This window comes from Bombina bombina, chromosome 12 (assembly GCF_027579735.1).
Source record: "Bombina bombina isolate aBomBom1 chromosome 12, aBomBom1.pri, whole genome shotgun sequence".
Classification (NCBI taxonomy): domain Eukaryota; kingdom Metazoa; phylum Chordata; class Amphibia; order Anura; family Bombinatoridae; genus Bombina; species Bombina bombina.
Genome location: NC_069510.1, coordinates 61,587,622 through 61,604,202, shown reverse-complemented (window position 1 = coordinate 61,604,202; position 16,581 = coordinate 61,587,622). Strand labels below are relative to the sequence as shown.

The window sequence follows — 16,581 nt, the reverse complement described above, 5'->3', positions numbered from 1 at the left end:
ACAGATATAGCTTTAATAAGAACAAAGTAAAAACTTTAGTTGGGTTTCCCATGACTTATGCCAGATACACAGAAAGCTCTGTTAACACTGAACAAATTGTATTTTTCAGGTTATGATGGAGACCATTTTGATCTGCTGGGGAAGTTTATGATCCTAAAATTCACTCACTGCAGGTAATTCATACTATGCATGTTAGCCATTATTATTTGTGTGTATAGCGCCACAAAATTCCGTAGCGCCATATAATGCATGGGTCCTTGTTGTTGTTTTTGTGATCCATGTATTTTATCTACGCATTGTGCAATCCCACACTTTCCTTATGCACTGTATTTCCCAGCATTTATGACAGAATCCAGTTAAAAAATGCATCTCAATTTTCCTCTCTACCATGCTGAAAAAAACAGCACCTTGTAACCTTAAAGGGGCAGTAAAGTCAAAATTAAACTTTTATGATTCAGATGGAGCATGCAATTTTAAACAGGTTTCCAACTGACTTCTTTTATCAAATTTGCTTTGTTCTCTTGGTATCTTTTATTGAAGACTAAAACTTGATAGGCTCATAAGAGCTCAGGAGTGTGCACGTGTCTTTAGTACTCTATAGCAGCAGTGTTTTGCAACATTTTTTGTAGCTTTGTTACGCAATTTTGCAGAGCACTGCTGCTATAGAGTACTAAAGACACGTGCACATTCCTGAGCTCTTATGAGCCTATCTAGTTTTAGTCTTCAATAAAAGATACCAGGAGAATGAAGCAAATTTGATAACAGAAGTAAATTGGAAAGTTGTTTAAAATTCCATGCTCTTTCTGAATCATGAAAATTTAATTTTGAATTTACTGTCCCTTTAAAATACAACACACTAACAATGTAATGTTAATTCCCTTCTAGTTTAGCTTTTTAATACATTCATGCGCCTTCTTATGCAATTTGTTGGCATTAAGAGATTATAATAGCACTTTATAGGATAAATGAGCGCACACACACACATATAATTATAAATTTGACATTTTGAAAGCATAATTTGTATTGTTTTGCAGTCCATGGACATACCCCTTGAGCAGCTTCTTGATCATGTGTTTCATTTCTCCTTTGATGTGGCTATTTAGGGACAGAAATGATCTACTGCAATTAATGCGTAGCATGTAGCAGGGTTATAGATATGAACGTTTACAAGATCCATTTCAGCCTATCTGGGGTTTAGTGGGGGAAAAAATATTTTGAGAGGTAAATTGTTTGGGGAAATAAATAATTAAATTACATTATAAGATTTTTTTACTGTCATAATCAATCATTTTATGGGGAATTACATCTTAAGTGTAAGCCTTTTTCATTGTTGCCACTTTGTATTATTATGAGTGTATAACAATTAATTAATTATAGGTATTTAATTAATCTTACATTAGAGGTGTCTTTTAAAAATAAACAAATAAAACCATTTTTCATGATGGTGAAAGTCCTCTTGGATGAGGCAAAACCACTAAACATAGCAGAGTTTTTAATCCCATCCTTTTTCCCATAATCCCTCAGTCATACAAATGGCCAAGAGAAATGAGGAAAGCGGAAGCACGGTAAGGAAAGTGCAAACCGCCACCAACTGTACAAAAAAAAAAAACAGGTTGTGTCTCATGGACTCTCACCACCACGAAAGATGTTTTATCATTTTTTTTTCTCCATAAGATTGTAAGAGTCCACGAGCGATCACATATGGGATACTATACCAAAGCTGTAAAGTCTATAAAACCACCATGAAATGGGGCAGGATAACAGTTAAGCCAGGTATGTCACTAAATAGGTACAGCGGCCTGCAGGACGTTCCTGTCAAAAGCAGTCTCAGAAGAGGCAAGAGCTGGACAGAGAGAATAAACCCCAATTCCATAATTAATACTATCTGAAGATACCACCTTAGGTACGAAAGAATAGTTAGTTCCCAAAACTGCCTTGTGCTGATAAAATAAAATCAGGTAATAAGAATCATAGGAAAGAGCAGAAAGTTCAGACACTCTTCAAAGAGAACCTTCCAAGAGAATGTAGATATATATCCTGAAGATCTCTCAAAACCAGGTTAAGGTTCCAACTAGGAGAAGCTGATCTGATAACCAGTGTTATCCTGACCAAAGTTTAGAGATCTTTTTGTGATTCAAGCACCACAAGGCTGAAACTTCCCTTCAAGAGAACTGGCTGAAAACCAGATCGTCCTGTAAGAATTGTAACTCACAAGGAATTCAAAAAAGAATTATAATGCTTAGACTTACACCAGATAAGGAAAGTCTTCAACACCTTGTGATAAATACGCCTGTGCTTGTATCAAAATGTCAAATCACTTGATCATAAAAACCTCTTTGAGACCAAATTAGGTGCTTAGTCACCATGCCGTTCATAATTTGGTTAAATACCTCCTGATTCAGAGACCATTCCCCCAGTTGAAGGTATTGACTGAGAAAGTCCAGTTGTGGATTGCAGATATAAGACAATGATGACGTGCTGCCCAAGTTAGAATGTGGGCTACGTCTTTTATCACTAAAGTGATTTGATGCAAATCCACAGTAGGGATGTTGTGTAATTGAAGCCTTAGAAAGGATCCCTATCTTAACAGGCTGGCGTCCAAGCTGATAATCTTCCAGATAGAGGAATGAGGCTCCCTCAATAAGAGATTGGTGGGTCTGCCACCATGTAATGGGCTGCTTTGTCTTGAAGTCTAGAGATATCTTCTGAGACAGACCCTTCTAATCTTTGTTCCACTGCTGCAATATTTCTAGTAGGTAGAGTCTGGCAAATGGTACGGCATCTGAAACTGCTACCATGCCACCTACTACTTCCATGCATTGAATGACTGAAGGAAGAGAAATGAGCTGGAGAATAACCTTCTGCAACTTTAGTCTGTGTGAAGGATGAGGCCTTTTAAGGCTCAGTCTTAAAAAATAATTAACCTTGAGACTTTTGCTGGTCTATAGTTGAAGGATTTTCAACATCCAAAGGTATTAGTGACGTCTGCAAAAGTGAGTATATGCTCTAACCTAAAACTAAAGGACACTTCTTTATTGGGGGTGGGGGTCTGGGTTTCTGAATAATTATCCTCAGAAGAGGAGATTTCTGATTTAACTGTACTTCTGATTTTGGACACGGTGCTTAGACGGGTCACTCCTGAAGTATGTCCCTGATAAGCCTAAGGCCTGTGAAGGATTCCCATCTGCATTTGACTGGTGGAGGAATGACAGTCATCAGTTCTGTAATTGCAGATGGAGTATATTTTTTAATTTAGGGGACAGGTCAGAAGCATTGTCTTGGGGATAACCCTGGTGGGTTGTGAATCCCTGAGTACACTACTGTAAATACACTGCTGCATGACCTTGTCTAGAATGAGACCTAGACTCAGCACATAAGTGGCATAACTGAGCGGGGGAGGACACCAACACATCTTTACAAAGCAAACCGTTCTGAAGGGGTTAAATTATCAGTGGATCTCACTTCTAATGAGTCAGTATGATGTCCAGAGATGTGAGTGGTACCAGTTTGCCCCATAGTATACAGTAAATAAGGCTAAACAAGAATCTACAGGTAGATAGCAGCACAGAATACAGTATAAGAGGCACACAGGGGGTTAACCCCCTTAGGGGAATATAGAAATAATGGTACAATGTAAAACTGAAATACCCAGAAGTGTTTCAGAAAACAATGAACACCATTTCTTTAAACAGGACAAAAAATACTTTTAAAATATTTGCAAAATAAAGGGTTAAAAATAAATACATTTAGTCAAGCTCTAAATGAAAGGGTGCTCACCACTCCTAATGAGAATCTCTGCTTGCTGTGTGTCTTCAAGATGGCCACCGGTCGGTGAAGAGAAGGAAGGGAAGGCGCACTATTTTTGAGACAAAACATTATTCCTTCAGGTCCCAGGTGAAGAAACCGCAATAACAATCAATTTTTACTGCCAAAAGGGCTACGACCGTAGCTCTCGTGTGCGCTAAAGCCAGTCAATTTTAAGAGACATTATTAATGTTTTAACAAAAGTGCCCATAACTGTAGTACATGTTAAATGGTGTATGTGAGTGTCTCCAGATGTCCCCAGGCTATGTGAAACGTGTATATGGTCATACTAATAGCATGCGGGCTATGAAGGTGGACAATACCTATGTTTACTGCGCTCACCATAGCTGCAGAAGGCTGCTTCCAGCAGACAGGCCCATCTGAGGCACTGCAAGCAAAATGCTAAGGGTCTGGTAAGATTTTATCAAGGACCGGTACACTGTAGACCAAGGCATTGGCGGACAAGCCCACATTTCACGTTGGAGACTGGTGGCATTTCTGCTCTAGAAGAAGATAATCTCTGACTGGCTGAGCGCTTGTCTACTCCTCTGAGCTTTTTGTAGGTACTCTGAGAAGGAAATGGGTCTCAAATCAGTCAGACAACGGGAAGATCAAGCACTTCGGAGTTCACATCATTCCTTGCTGGAGGCAAAAACATGACTGATGGATTATGGGAAAGTGGGAGGGATTAAAATCTCTGCTGTGTTGGGTGTCTTTGTTTTTTCCTAGTGGACTGGAGTTTAATCCCACGTAATGGCTAATGGTCTCTCACCATCTTATGAAAGAAATGTGAACATGTGAGTGGTGGAACTGAACATTTAAAGGGAAATGAAACCCTTTTTTTTTTATTTTTATTTTTTAAAGCAACTTTCTAATTTTAATTCTATTATCAAATTTGCTTTGTTCTCTTGGTATCCTTTATTTAAGGAGCAACAATGCACTACTGGAAGCAAACACATCAAGTGAGCCAATGACAAGAGGTATATAAGTGCAAAGTGCAATTACCAATGAGCAGCTAGCTCCCAGCATTGCTGCTCCTGAGCCTACCTAGGTATGCTTTTTAACAAATGACATTAAGAGAAGAAAGTAAATTAGATTATAGAAGTTACTTAATGTTGATTAAAGGGACAGTCTACTCCAGAATTTTTATTGTTTAAAAAAAAAAAGGTTAATCCCTTTATTACACATTCACCAGTTTTGCATAACCAACACGGTTATATTAATGCACTTTTACCTCTGTGACTACCTTGTATCTAAGCCTCTGCAGACTGCCCCCTTATTTCAGTTCTTTTGATAGACTTGCATTTTAGCCAAACAGCGCTGACTCATAAATAACTCCACGGGAGTAAGCACATTGTTATATATATATATATATATGGCGCACATGAACTAGCACTATCTAACTGTAAAAAAAAAACGATTAAAATGCACTGAGATAAGAGGCGGCCTTCAAGAGCTTAGAAATTAACATATGAGCCTACCTAAGTTTAGCTTTCAACAAAAAAACAAAGCCTATTTAATTATAAAAGTAATTTGGAAAGTTGTTTAAAATGACATGCCCTATCTGAATCATGAACATTTAATTTTGACTAGACTTTCCCTTTAAACTTGCATGTTCTTTCTATTAAATCATGAACGTTTACTGTCCCTTTAAACACATTTTATTTAATCCGGAGAGAGAGAATAGAAAGAAGTGTTGGCACCTGTGTTATTTGCAAATAGAGTTTTATAACAAGTTCACTGGTTTCTGGGTTATTTTGCTTTACATGAGTGAAAGGACAGCTTGACCTGTTGTGAGAACTTTGCCAATGTAGGTATTTAGCTGATGAAACACCTATAGTAATTCAAGTGATAAGCAATTCTAATGCACCTAACAGCTGGGCCGTGGCCATGTACCGGGCCGTGACAGCCCTGCTGGTGGGCCGAGTCCTGTGCTGGCCCCACTGCGCACCAGGGGCAGACTGAGACCAATCAGGGCCCCAGGCAAAAATTAGGGAAGGGCCCCCACTGTCTCACACAGACCCCCAACAGGACACCTCCCACACTCTAGGGTCCCCTGAGTAACAAACCCCACTCTGGGGCCAGGGCCCCACTAAACCCACACTTAACTGCTTAGTTACTAATAGGGCAATTGAAAACCCCAGCTTAAGCAACATACCAGGAGCCATGGAGATGACATTTGTGGGCCCCCCTATTTGCTGGTCCCTCTCTCCAGGTTCTATTTGCCCAGCTGATCAGTCTGCCCCTGCTGCACAATATATATATATATAACTACCGGGCCCTGGACATGTCTGGCTAAAACTTACCGGGCCTTGAGGTCACTTTGGTTGAAAACCACTGCCTTACAGCATATTGTAACAGTTACATAAATTTAGATTGCTAATTTTATAGAATGTTCTGCAAGTGGAGAGGTTATCCACTTACACATTCCTAACAATCTGTAATGAAATAATGAATGGAGAGAGAGCTCAGCAACCAACTGTCCTGGATATTGCATTATTGTCATGAGTTGTGAGACCGCCAATGTCTTTCCTGCAGCTTCTACATCAAAGCAAATGGCCCATATATCAGGAACTGCAGTGGCTCCTCCCATGTCACACCCACCCTTATCTGCACCTGCCTGTTACAGCTGTTCACAAAACTCAAACAAAGCCCCTCTCATCTCCCTAACACAGAAAACCTCCGGTAAAAGTTGGGGTCTATGAAAATGTGATAATAGCATAGACAATAAATTCTTATAAAGAACAAAATATGATCTAGTTGTGTTTTTGTTACAATAAAATACAGGGATGAAAATAAATAAATGTATTGTCATACGTACATGCAGTGTTCTCCCCAGGACAACCCGACTGATTTTATTGACCGCCCGGCTTAAATTTAAAAAAAAATTCAAATTGTATTGCACAAACTATCATTAACCCCTTAACGACCTACAAAAAAATACAGTTAAGGACCAAGGACGTGCCTGACACGTCCTCTGGGGTTTCAAGCGCTGGAAGCGATAGTAACATAGTAAATGAGGTTGAAAAAAGACCGAAGTCCATCGAGTTCAACCTATACAAATATAAAATACTTACAAAAAGCTCCAGTTAAACTTAAATAATCCCACTTAAAGGTGACCCATTTAATGCAAGCAATCATATCCATGAATTTTGTTTCTAGAGAGAAATGTATCCAAACAATTTTTAAATGTATTACCTCCTTTGGTAATGAGTTCCATAATTTTATTGCTCTTACAGTGAAAAAACATGGTGATCGCTACCAGACTCTTTCAGGGTATTGCAGTGATGCCTCGATATTGAGGCATCACTGCACTACCCATTTTTACTCTGTGGCCCTCTCTGCTTCGGCCATCAATGGTTCGGATCGTTGGTGGGTTGGAGCTGTAGCAGGGAGGCGGTTGGGCGGCCCATCGTTTGCTAATTCCGGATCCGGTAACTCACTTAAGTGTGCGAGATGCGTCGGAAGTGTGGCGGGGGGTGGGCGCGCGTCACATTTACAGAAATGTTTTGTAAATGTATGGGAACCCAATATGGCGGCAAATAGGTAGAGGGGGGAGAGTTAGAGAGCTGTATGAAGGGGGGGGGGGTCAGGGAGGTTGGGGGCTAAGGGGGATCCAACACTGCAGAATCAATATATAAAAAAAAATGCCTTTTTATTTTAGTACTGGCAGACTTTCTGCCAGTACTTAGAATGGCGGTGACAATTGTGAGGTGGGGGAGGGAAGAGAGCTGTTTGAGAGGGGTCAGGGAGGGATCAGGGGGTGGGAAGTGTCAGGTGGGAGGCTGATCTCTACACTAAAGCTAAAATTATCTCTACAAGCTACCTAATTAATCCCTTAACTGCTGGCATAATACAAGTGTGGTGCGCATCAGCATTTAGCGGCCTTCTAATTACCAAAAAGCAACGCCAGAGCCATATATGTCTGCTATTTCTGAACAATGGGGATCCCAGAGAAGCATTTACAACAATTTGTGCCATGTAAATAATTTCAGTAAGAAACCTAAAGTTAGTGAAAAAGGGAACAATTTTTTTTATTTGATCGCATTTGGAGATGAAATGGTGGCATGAAATATACCAAAATGGTCCTAGATCAATACTTTGGGTTGTCTACTAAATATATATATATATATATATATATATATATATATATATATATATATATATATATATATATACACACATGTGAATGGATATTCAGGGATTTCTGACAGATATCAGTATTACAATGTAACTATGGCTAATTTGAAAAAAAAAAAATGGTTTGGAAATAGCAAAGTGCTACTTTTACTTATTGCACTATAACTTGCCAAAAAAAGCAATGAACATGTAAACATTGGGTATTTCTAAACTCAGAAACAAATTTATAAACTATTTAGCATGGATGTTTTTGGTGGTTGTAGATGTGTAACAGATTTTGGGGGTCAAAGTAAGAAAAAGTGTATTTTGTTTTCCATTTTTTCCTCATATTTTATAATTTTTTTTATAGTAAATTATAAGATATGATGAAAATAATGCTATATTTAGAAAGTCCATTTAATGGCGAGAATGTGGGTACAGTAAATGAGTAAGAGGAAAATTACAGCTAAACACAAACACCACAAAAATGTAAAAATAGCCCTGGTTCCTAACGGTAAGAAAATTGAAAAATGTTCTGGTCAAATGGTCTGGTCACTAAGGGGTTAAAGGACCATTAAAGGGATAGTAAACCCAAATTTTTTCTTTCATGATTCAGATAGAGCATGCAATTGTAAGCAACTTTCTAATTTACTCCTATTATCAATTTGTCTTCCTTCTCTTGGTATCTTTATTTGAAAAGCAGAAATGTATGTTTAAGAGCTGGACTATTTTTGGTTCAGAACCTGGGTTGCCCTAATTTTTTGGTGGCTAAATGTAACTAACCAATCAGCAAGTGCAACCCAGGGTCTGAACCAAAAATGGTCCGGCTCTTACATTTCTGCTTTTTAAATAAAGATACCAAAAGGAAGAAAGAAAAATTGATAATAGGAATAAATTAGAAAGTTGCTTACAATTGCATGCTCTATCTGAATCATGAAAGAAAAAAAAATGGTCTACTATCCCTTTAAATAACAGTTGCTTAATTAAAAGACAATGCAATAACACTCTAAATTTCACAAAAGCAGTAGATTTTTTTTCTCCTCCCCTTTTCCAGCCCCCTGTACCATGTGACAGACATCAGCCAATCACAGACCCTACGTATACCCTGTGAGCTTGTGCACATGCTCAGTCGGAGATGGTGCCTCATAAAATGTGCAAAATTTGATAATGGAAGTAAATTTTAAAAATTCTTAAAATTTTGTGCTCTTTCTGAATAATAAAAGTTTAATTTTGACTTGAGTGTCCCTTTAAATACATTTGTTAATTTATGCAATGTCATTTGTGTTTTGGATAGCAGAAAATTATGTAATATTCGAAATTATTACACTGCCCCCACCCGGCTACTTCATAATGCTACCCAGCTACTTCATTTTTTGTGTGGAGAACACGGATATACACGTATATATTCAATTTCCGTGTATATATATATATATATATAGGGTTGCCACCTCGGCCATGTTTTCGTGGACACTTATGAGTTACACATGCTGCAGGGTGTGCAGCGAGGAACATGTATATTGCTGTGTAGGGGCGCAATACCCTGCAGTATGTGTAACTCATAAGTATTCAGAAAAACATGGCTGAAGTGGCAACCCTATGTATATACCATGATGAATATTTTTTATATATAACAATATACTAAAAGTCTGGCAAATAATGAACCAGTGTTTTTACATAGAAGTATCAGCATAAAATAGTTTTAAAGTTCTAAAATCTTTGTAATCTGTCTAACAATATAATTATAACATGCACCCTTCAATTTAATTAAAATAATGCATTTAAATAAAGGACATCATTGTTATTGAGCTGTACTTTAAAGGAACATGAAGCACAATTTATTTCTTTAATGACTCAGACAGAGCATGTGAGTTTAAACAACGTTCCAATTTACTTCCATGATCACGTGCTTAATTCTCTTGCTATCCTTTGTTGAAGGAGCAGCAAAGCACTACTGGGAACACAATGATAAGAGGCATTTATGTGCAGCCACCATTGTTATCAGCTAGCTCCCACTAGTGCATTTTCAAGTAAGGTTACCAAGAGAATTTAAGCAAAAGTGGGCAGAAACAATATTCATTTTAAAATAGGGTGCAGGAGACTATTAACAGCCTAATCTAAGGTAACATGACCCAGGTGTAGCCTGTCCCTTTAATATTTCAGTGTTTGCCACATTAAATTTTACCAGCTGGATGGGAGCAGTGTAATACTTTACACAAATTAATTGCATCATTTAACAAATTGATTTAAAGACCATTTATGCAACAAATTCTGAAAATGTAAATTAGGTCATTAATACTGGCTTAAATTTGACCTGGGTGGTCAGTGAAATCAGCTGGGTAATAGTGGGTGTTTTAAATAAATATAGACTATTATTTGCATTTTAGAACACAGAAACCCAACCAAAGACTGTGACTTACTAGTGGGGAAAAATAACAATTTTTAATCATTTAAATAAAAAAATAATAATAATTTTAATCAGAAAAAATCTGCTGTACACGCTCCCTCATGCAAGCCTGCTTACAGCAAGTTAATAAGCAGCAGTCATACAAACTTGTTTGTTTGGGGTGATTGACACGCCCTGCTCATGTGGCGGTGCTGTACAAGAAAATACTAGTGCATAGTAACTTTGGGCACAGGACTTATAGCACCCGCTGCCCGCTCAACGTAAAGACGAGCAACAAGATTCCCTGGTTGGTTGATTTATTCTTGTTAATAATGCTAGAAAAGATATTGAAGAAAATGCAAAGAAAAATGTTCCAATAAACATTAAAAAAAACATGATAAAAATCTAGTGGTAGCAATGCTGAATCCCCTATTTTGTTTAAGGGGATAGTAAACACATTGAGATGTTAATATAAAATGGTTAGTTATCTGCAGTTAAACAACTTTGCGATATACTGTCAATGTTTATTTTGCCCTCCTTTCATGCTTTTTTATCTCTGAAAATGTTAGATTTATGTATGTCCCTAGTTGGCTTCATTCTCTTGTTATCCTTTGCTGAAGGAACAGCATTTCACTACTGGCAGCAAGATGAACATATCTAGTTAGCCAATCACAACAGACTCATGTGTGCAGGCACCAATTAGCAGATAGTTCCCACAAGTGTAGGATATGTGCTTATTCTTTTTCAACAAGGGATACCAAGAGAACAAAGCACATTTGAAAATAGAAGTGAATTTAAAAGTGTCTTAAAATTACATGCTCTATCAGAATCATGCAAGTTTAATATTGACTTTCCTATCCTTTTAAAGTGATGGTAAACTTTAGCTAATCAAATGCTATATATGTAATCTTTGCTATTAAAAAGGTATATGTGTACCTTCTTATTTTTTAATCAATTATAAGGGTTAAATTCATGCGTATAGTAATGTTTCTATTACAATGTTATGCCAGCCCACTGGAATGAACTCCTTTTTTTTATTAAATGACAATTCCAATGAACATCCAATCAGTGTGTGTGTCATATGACACTCTCTAGCAGTCCAGCCCTTTGAAAGCCCTTAGGAATCCTATGTAGAGAGAGGGTCGGACTGCTCTCTGTGTCACAGTCAAGCCAAGAGAGGAAATAAAGGGGGGCGGAGGAACAGAATATGCTAAGTGGGATTATAAATCATGTATTATAAAATATATGTGGTTTTGCTTGTACACTAATACATTTTTTATTGCAACATTCCTGAAGTCTGAAATTCAACATCACTTTAATTCATGCCCAGATCTGCTGAATTGTTAGACCAGCTGACAGCGACTAATATCGACACTGGATTAAAGGACAGGTTATTGACAGATTCTTTCTATATTGAGAAGTTTACATTTATTGCCTCTTTTGAATTATACAGGATCACAGTAATGCCGTATGGAATGAAAACATTCTCTGGCAAAAATCCAGAAGTTGACAAATTTATATATTAAATGGATTTCAACCCAATATAGATGACATTGCAATTTACAGTTATGCTTTTGAAGATTAAGCTGAATCATCTGAGAACAGTTTCCAGGAAACCAGAGACCGCAGAATTCATGTTTTAACACTTACAAAGAACTAACAGGCCTAGTGTTTGGGACATAAAATAAAAATGTTATAAACTCATGTCCTATTGGCTAATTTCAGCTTTAGCGACAAAACAAAAAAGTGATACGGTATGATATATATGCGTGTGCGTCATGAATGAATTAAAACATAAAACTTTATTAGAAAAATATATTTAGAAATGGGTAAGGTTAAAACTAAAATGCTGGCAGTAGTTCAGCCTCTGCCATTCCTAGAATCAAAAGATTACAAAATAAGTAATAGTTGGAGCCTTTGCAGTGAGGAAGTGCAATGGTTAAACAATATTGAGCAGCACAAGTAAATGTGTGAGATTTCTTGCTACACAATAGTTACCAGCTTGTATTCAATTTAATAACATGATTGCAAGTATTAAGTTGTACACTGTTGCAATATAGTCAGGTATTGGAAGGATATTGCACTTCTTAAGATTATGCAATTAATATAAATATTAGTATAGTTGAATTAATAGTATATTAAAGGAATAGTCTAGTCAAAATTAAACTTCAGATAGAGCATGCAATTTTAAGCAACTTTCTAATTTACTCCTATTATCAAATTTTCTTCGTTCTCTTAGTATCTTTATTTGAAAAAGCAAGAATGTAATATTAGTAGCCGGCCCATTTTTTGTTCAGCACCTGGGTTGCTACATTTAGAAACCAATCGGCAAGCGCTGAACCAAAAATTGGGCCGGCTCCTAATATTACATTCAAATAAAGATACCAAGAGAACCAAGACAAATTGATAATAGGAGTAAATTAGAAAGTTGTTTAAAATTGCATGCTCTATCTGAAACATGAAAGTTTAATTTTGACTAGACTGTCCCTTTTAATAAAGCTGAAAAAGTATAGTTAGCTGGTAGCCTGTTATGATTTGCTGCCGTTCTGGCCATTAAATATTAGCTGCATCATAAGCGTTAAAGTCTTTTTTTTTTTTTTTTTTAATATAAATATTTTATTGAGGCTGAGAACAGACTACGACATACATGCTATGTTACAAGAGGTATACCAATACAGAAAAGAACAAAAAGCAAAATCATATCTGATATACATTTAGGGATATAGCCATAGCCATTGTATCACAGAAAAAAATTAACCATACAGGCTAAACACCAAACATTTTCAGATTTAGTTTTACTTTAAAACATTCTACAGATATGTATGACTACTTTTATACGAATGAGGAAAAAGGAATGCTGAGTCTTGGAGTGGATGAAATGAGGTTTTATTTAGGAGCAGGCTTAATCAGACACATGGTAAGCTCCTATCTTACGCGTTTCGCGCATGGGCAGATGCGCTTCATCAGAGATGTTTTTAAACATTCTACAGATATGCATGACTACTTTTATAACAGAGAGAGGTAAGGAGTCCCCTGACATCTTGAAACATTCTATAAATATCTACAACTTGTAATACAGCATAAATGAATCCAAGAAAAACTACATCAATACTTGTAAAACTTAGGGGAAACATTCTGTAGCCTTGCATAACCAGCTTTGCAATAGAAAAATAAATTGACATATATAACTTATGTTACAGCATAAATGAAATAAAGGGAAGTCAATTTAAGGTTGCGGTCAGGGCCGTCTTTAATATTGATTGGACCCTGGGCAAAAATTTTCTTGGGCCCACCCCATGCAATTTCGCTCTCCACCCCAACATCCCAAAAAACAACTAAATCAATTTTTTTTTATTATTAGCCCAGCGGTGGATCATCCACTGCTGGGCTAATCATTTAAAAAAAAAAATTGCAATATGTAAAACTGGACCTAAGCAGTACGAGTAAATAAATATATAAATTCCTCCACTGTGGATTCATTTAATATTCTTTTGAATGTGATTCTGGTGTGAGGTTAGCTGGTTAAAGAGATTTAGGGCAGCCAACAGGAGCAAAGCAAGGTAAAGGAGGAAGCATGGAGGTGCAGACAAATATAAGTTTACTGACTGGAACAGCAGAACTACTATGGGAAGCTGTAAAATCTGAGACAGAGAAAAAATAAAAACTATAAAAATAAACCTTACATTAATGTGTGAAGTATCAGCATGACGCTATACATCAGCCACACCAGCACATGCCGCTTCTTTGCTAGGAACAAGTTCCCTCTCACCCTGAACTAGACAATGCTGCATGGGGAGGGGCGTGTGTGCACTCACTTATTCTTCCCACTGACACCTTTCTACAAAGCACTATTCCCCTAACAAACTTCAGTTAGTTGATCTTAGGGCCACAGCAGAAAGAGCAGGGCTAAGGGGACCAGTAGACTGGATGCTGTCTGTGCAAGGCTGCATGGATACAGTGTGAGATGAGACACACAGCCTCTAGACTGAAGAGAGCAGTGTATGCAGCTGCACAGATGCTCAAATCCTCATGTGCCTGCCGCTCCAGCTTTCTGCTGCATGCGCCTACAGTCAGCCCTACCCAGAAACAATCCCCACCACCAGAGCAGTTACCTGGTAACAGTGGTAACCCCAGTAGGACCTTTTCTGATGCAGTGGGAAATGGCTGGATGCCGAGTTAGGGCTTTGCATTCAGTGCTGCACAGTGCACATCTAAAACAGCACATGGCACTAGCTTGGCATGTCACATGACACCGACACGGTCTGGCACAGTTTTTTTAAAAAATATAAGCAGAGTACTTTGAACGGTGACAGTATTAGGACTGAATGTGTGTGTTCCCCATGTCACATCAGCAGTCTGGTATGAACCATAAAAAAAAAAAAAAAAAAAATTTTTTTTTTTAGGACTCTTGGGCCCCTCAACAGAGACTGGGCCCAGGGCAGCTGCCCCTTTTGCCCTGTGTTAAAGACGGTCCTGGTTGCGGTACAAGTAAGATAGACCGCTTAAGTAGCCCTTCCAAACAGGAAGGTACATTATATGGAAATGGGGGGGTGGTCATTTAGGCATGGTAGATAATGTAGACTAAAAGTTATGGCAGTGAAATAATAGGTGATAATAATTATTAATGAGGATAGAGCTCCTCCTGTAAGCCAGATAAAGTGGTCTATAGTATGAGTGTGTACCTTATGATAGGATGGAGGGAACCAATTATAATAAAAGTTTACAGTGAGAACTTGACGGGACAAACCGGGCTTAAAGGGACAGTATACACTCATTTTCATATAACTGCATGTAATAGACACTACTATAAAGAATAAGATGCACAGATACTGATATAAAAATCCAGTATAAAACTGTTTAAAAACTTACTTAGAAGCTGTCAGTTTAGCTCTGTTGAAAAGGTAGCTGGAAAGCCCACTGCAAGTGGGAAATAAGACCCTCCCCCTTCTTTTGCATATGAAAAGACCCTTTACACAAACAGGAGCAAGCTGGAGAAGGTAGCTGACGGTATTCACATAAAACTTTGGGGCTTGGTTAGGAGTCTGAAAATCAGAGCAATGTTCTTTAAAAATAACCAAAACTATACATTTCATTTAAAAAAAAAAAAAACAACTTTATGGGCTATATAAATAGATCATCTGTAAAACATTTATGCAAAGAAAAAATGAGTGTATAATGTCCCTTTAAGTTTATGAGAATATATGAAATGGGGAACTGATTAAATGGCAGCACATTGGATATGGAGTGGGTTAGCATAGGAGATATATGTATTTGCCGTAAAATACAATGGTTGTGACAGCCTAGTACAGTGATTAAACTAGTAGGACATATATGTTAGGTGGTAAATTATTCATGTATATCAGCGTAGAATATATAGTATGGGTATCTCCATTAGAAAAAATAGGCACAGCTATTACTATTCCAAAAAACATAATCAACATTGTGATATTGTTATTCTCCCTAATATAGGCAATCTATGAGATTATATGGCAGTTTTGCAAGTAAGATACCTCTAGATATGACTATACCGGTACATATATGAAGTATTTGCTAGGCAACCCCGGCCGCAGGCAGCCCAGCAAGAAAAAATTAAAGACTTACTATACAGTAGCTTCAAAATATATAGATTGCTTAACTAGAGCCATCCCCTCTATTATGGAGAACACAGTGCAAATAATAATCCTCTGAATTTAACATATGTGCTAAACAGCCAAAATGGAACAGATGCAAAACCAAGGAACCATATTAAAAATGAGCTGCTATAATTGTTAGTGGAGTTTTGTAACTAGGTGTAACAAATATCACTGCCGTATAAACTTAGATATGACCATTGAATCATAAAATAATGTAATGTAGACAGAACCAGCCATATTTTGCCCTAATAAAATATGAGCTTAACTAGTGAAGGCAGATCTCTGAAAATTAGGTGCTAACTCAGCAGAGCATCGTTAGACACGATAAGCGAACTAGCAAGTCAAAAAATATAAAACAGTAAACGACTAAAAAACTTTAAACCAACATTAGCATTCACCTAACACATAACATATTTTAAGTATAGCAAAACAATGCTCCAGAACAACCAATAAGTCTGGTCAAAACAGAATTAACTTGAGGAACTACAGTTCAGACCCCTTAGCCAATACCCTTAGGGATCTCTGGCTCCGTGTCCATCAATGGCAGTCTCTGAATAAATATCTTCACCACAGTCTGGACATTGTGAGATGTGGTATACAAAGATGAGACCACAGATATAAAAAAGTTTCCAAGCTTACCAT

At 37.4% G+C, this 16,581-nt stretch overlaps 1 protein-coding gene across 3 annotated transcripts in view; it reads left to right on the top strand.

The window, feature by feature from the left end:
* SLC38A5 (solute carrier family 38 member 5) overlaps positions 1-16,581 on the top strand; it is a 204,267-nt gene that overhangs the window by 66,562 nt on the left and 121,124 nt on the right. For all 3 annotated transcript variants that reach the window (XM_053695700.1, XM_053695702.1, XM_053695703.1), the window contains one exon: positions 110-173. The gene's annotated coding sequence lies outside the window, so the exon portion shown is untranslated. The remainder of the gene's footprint in view (positions 1-109; positions 174-16,581) is intronic.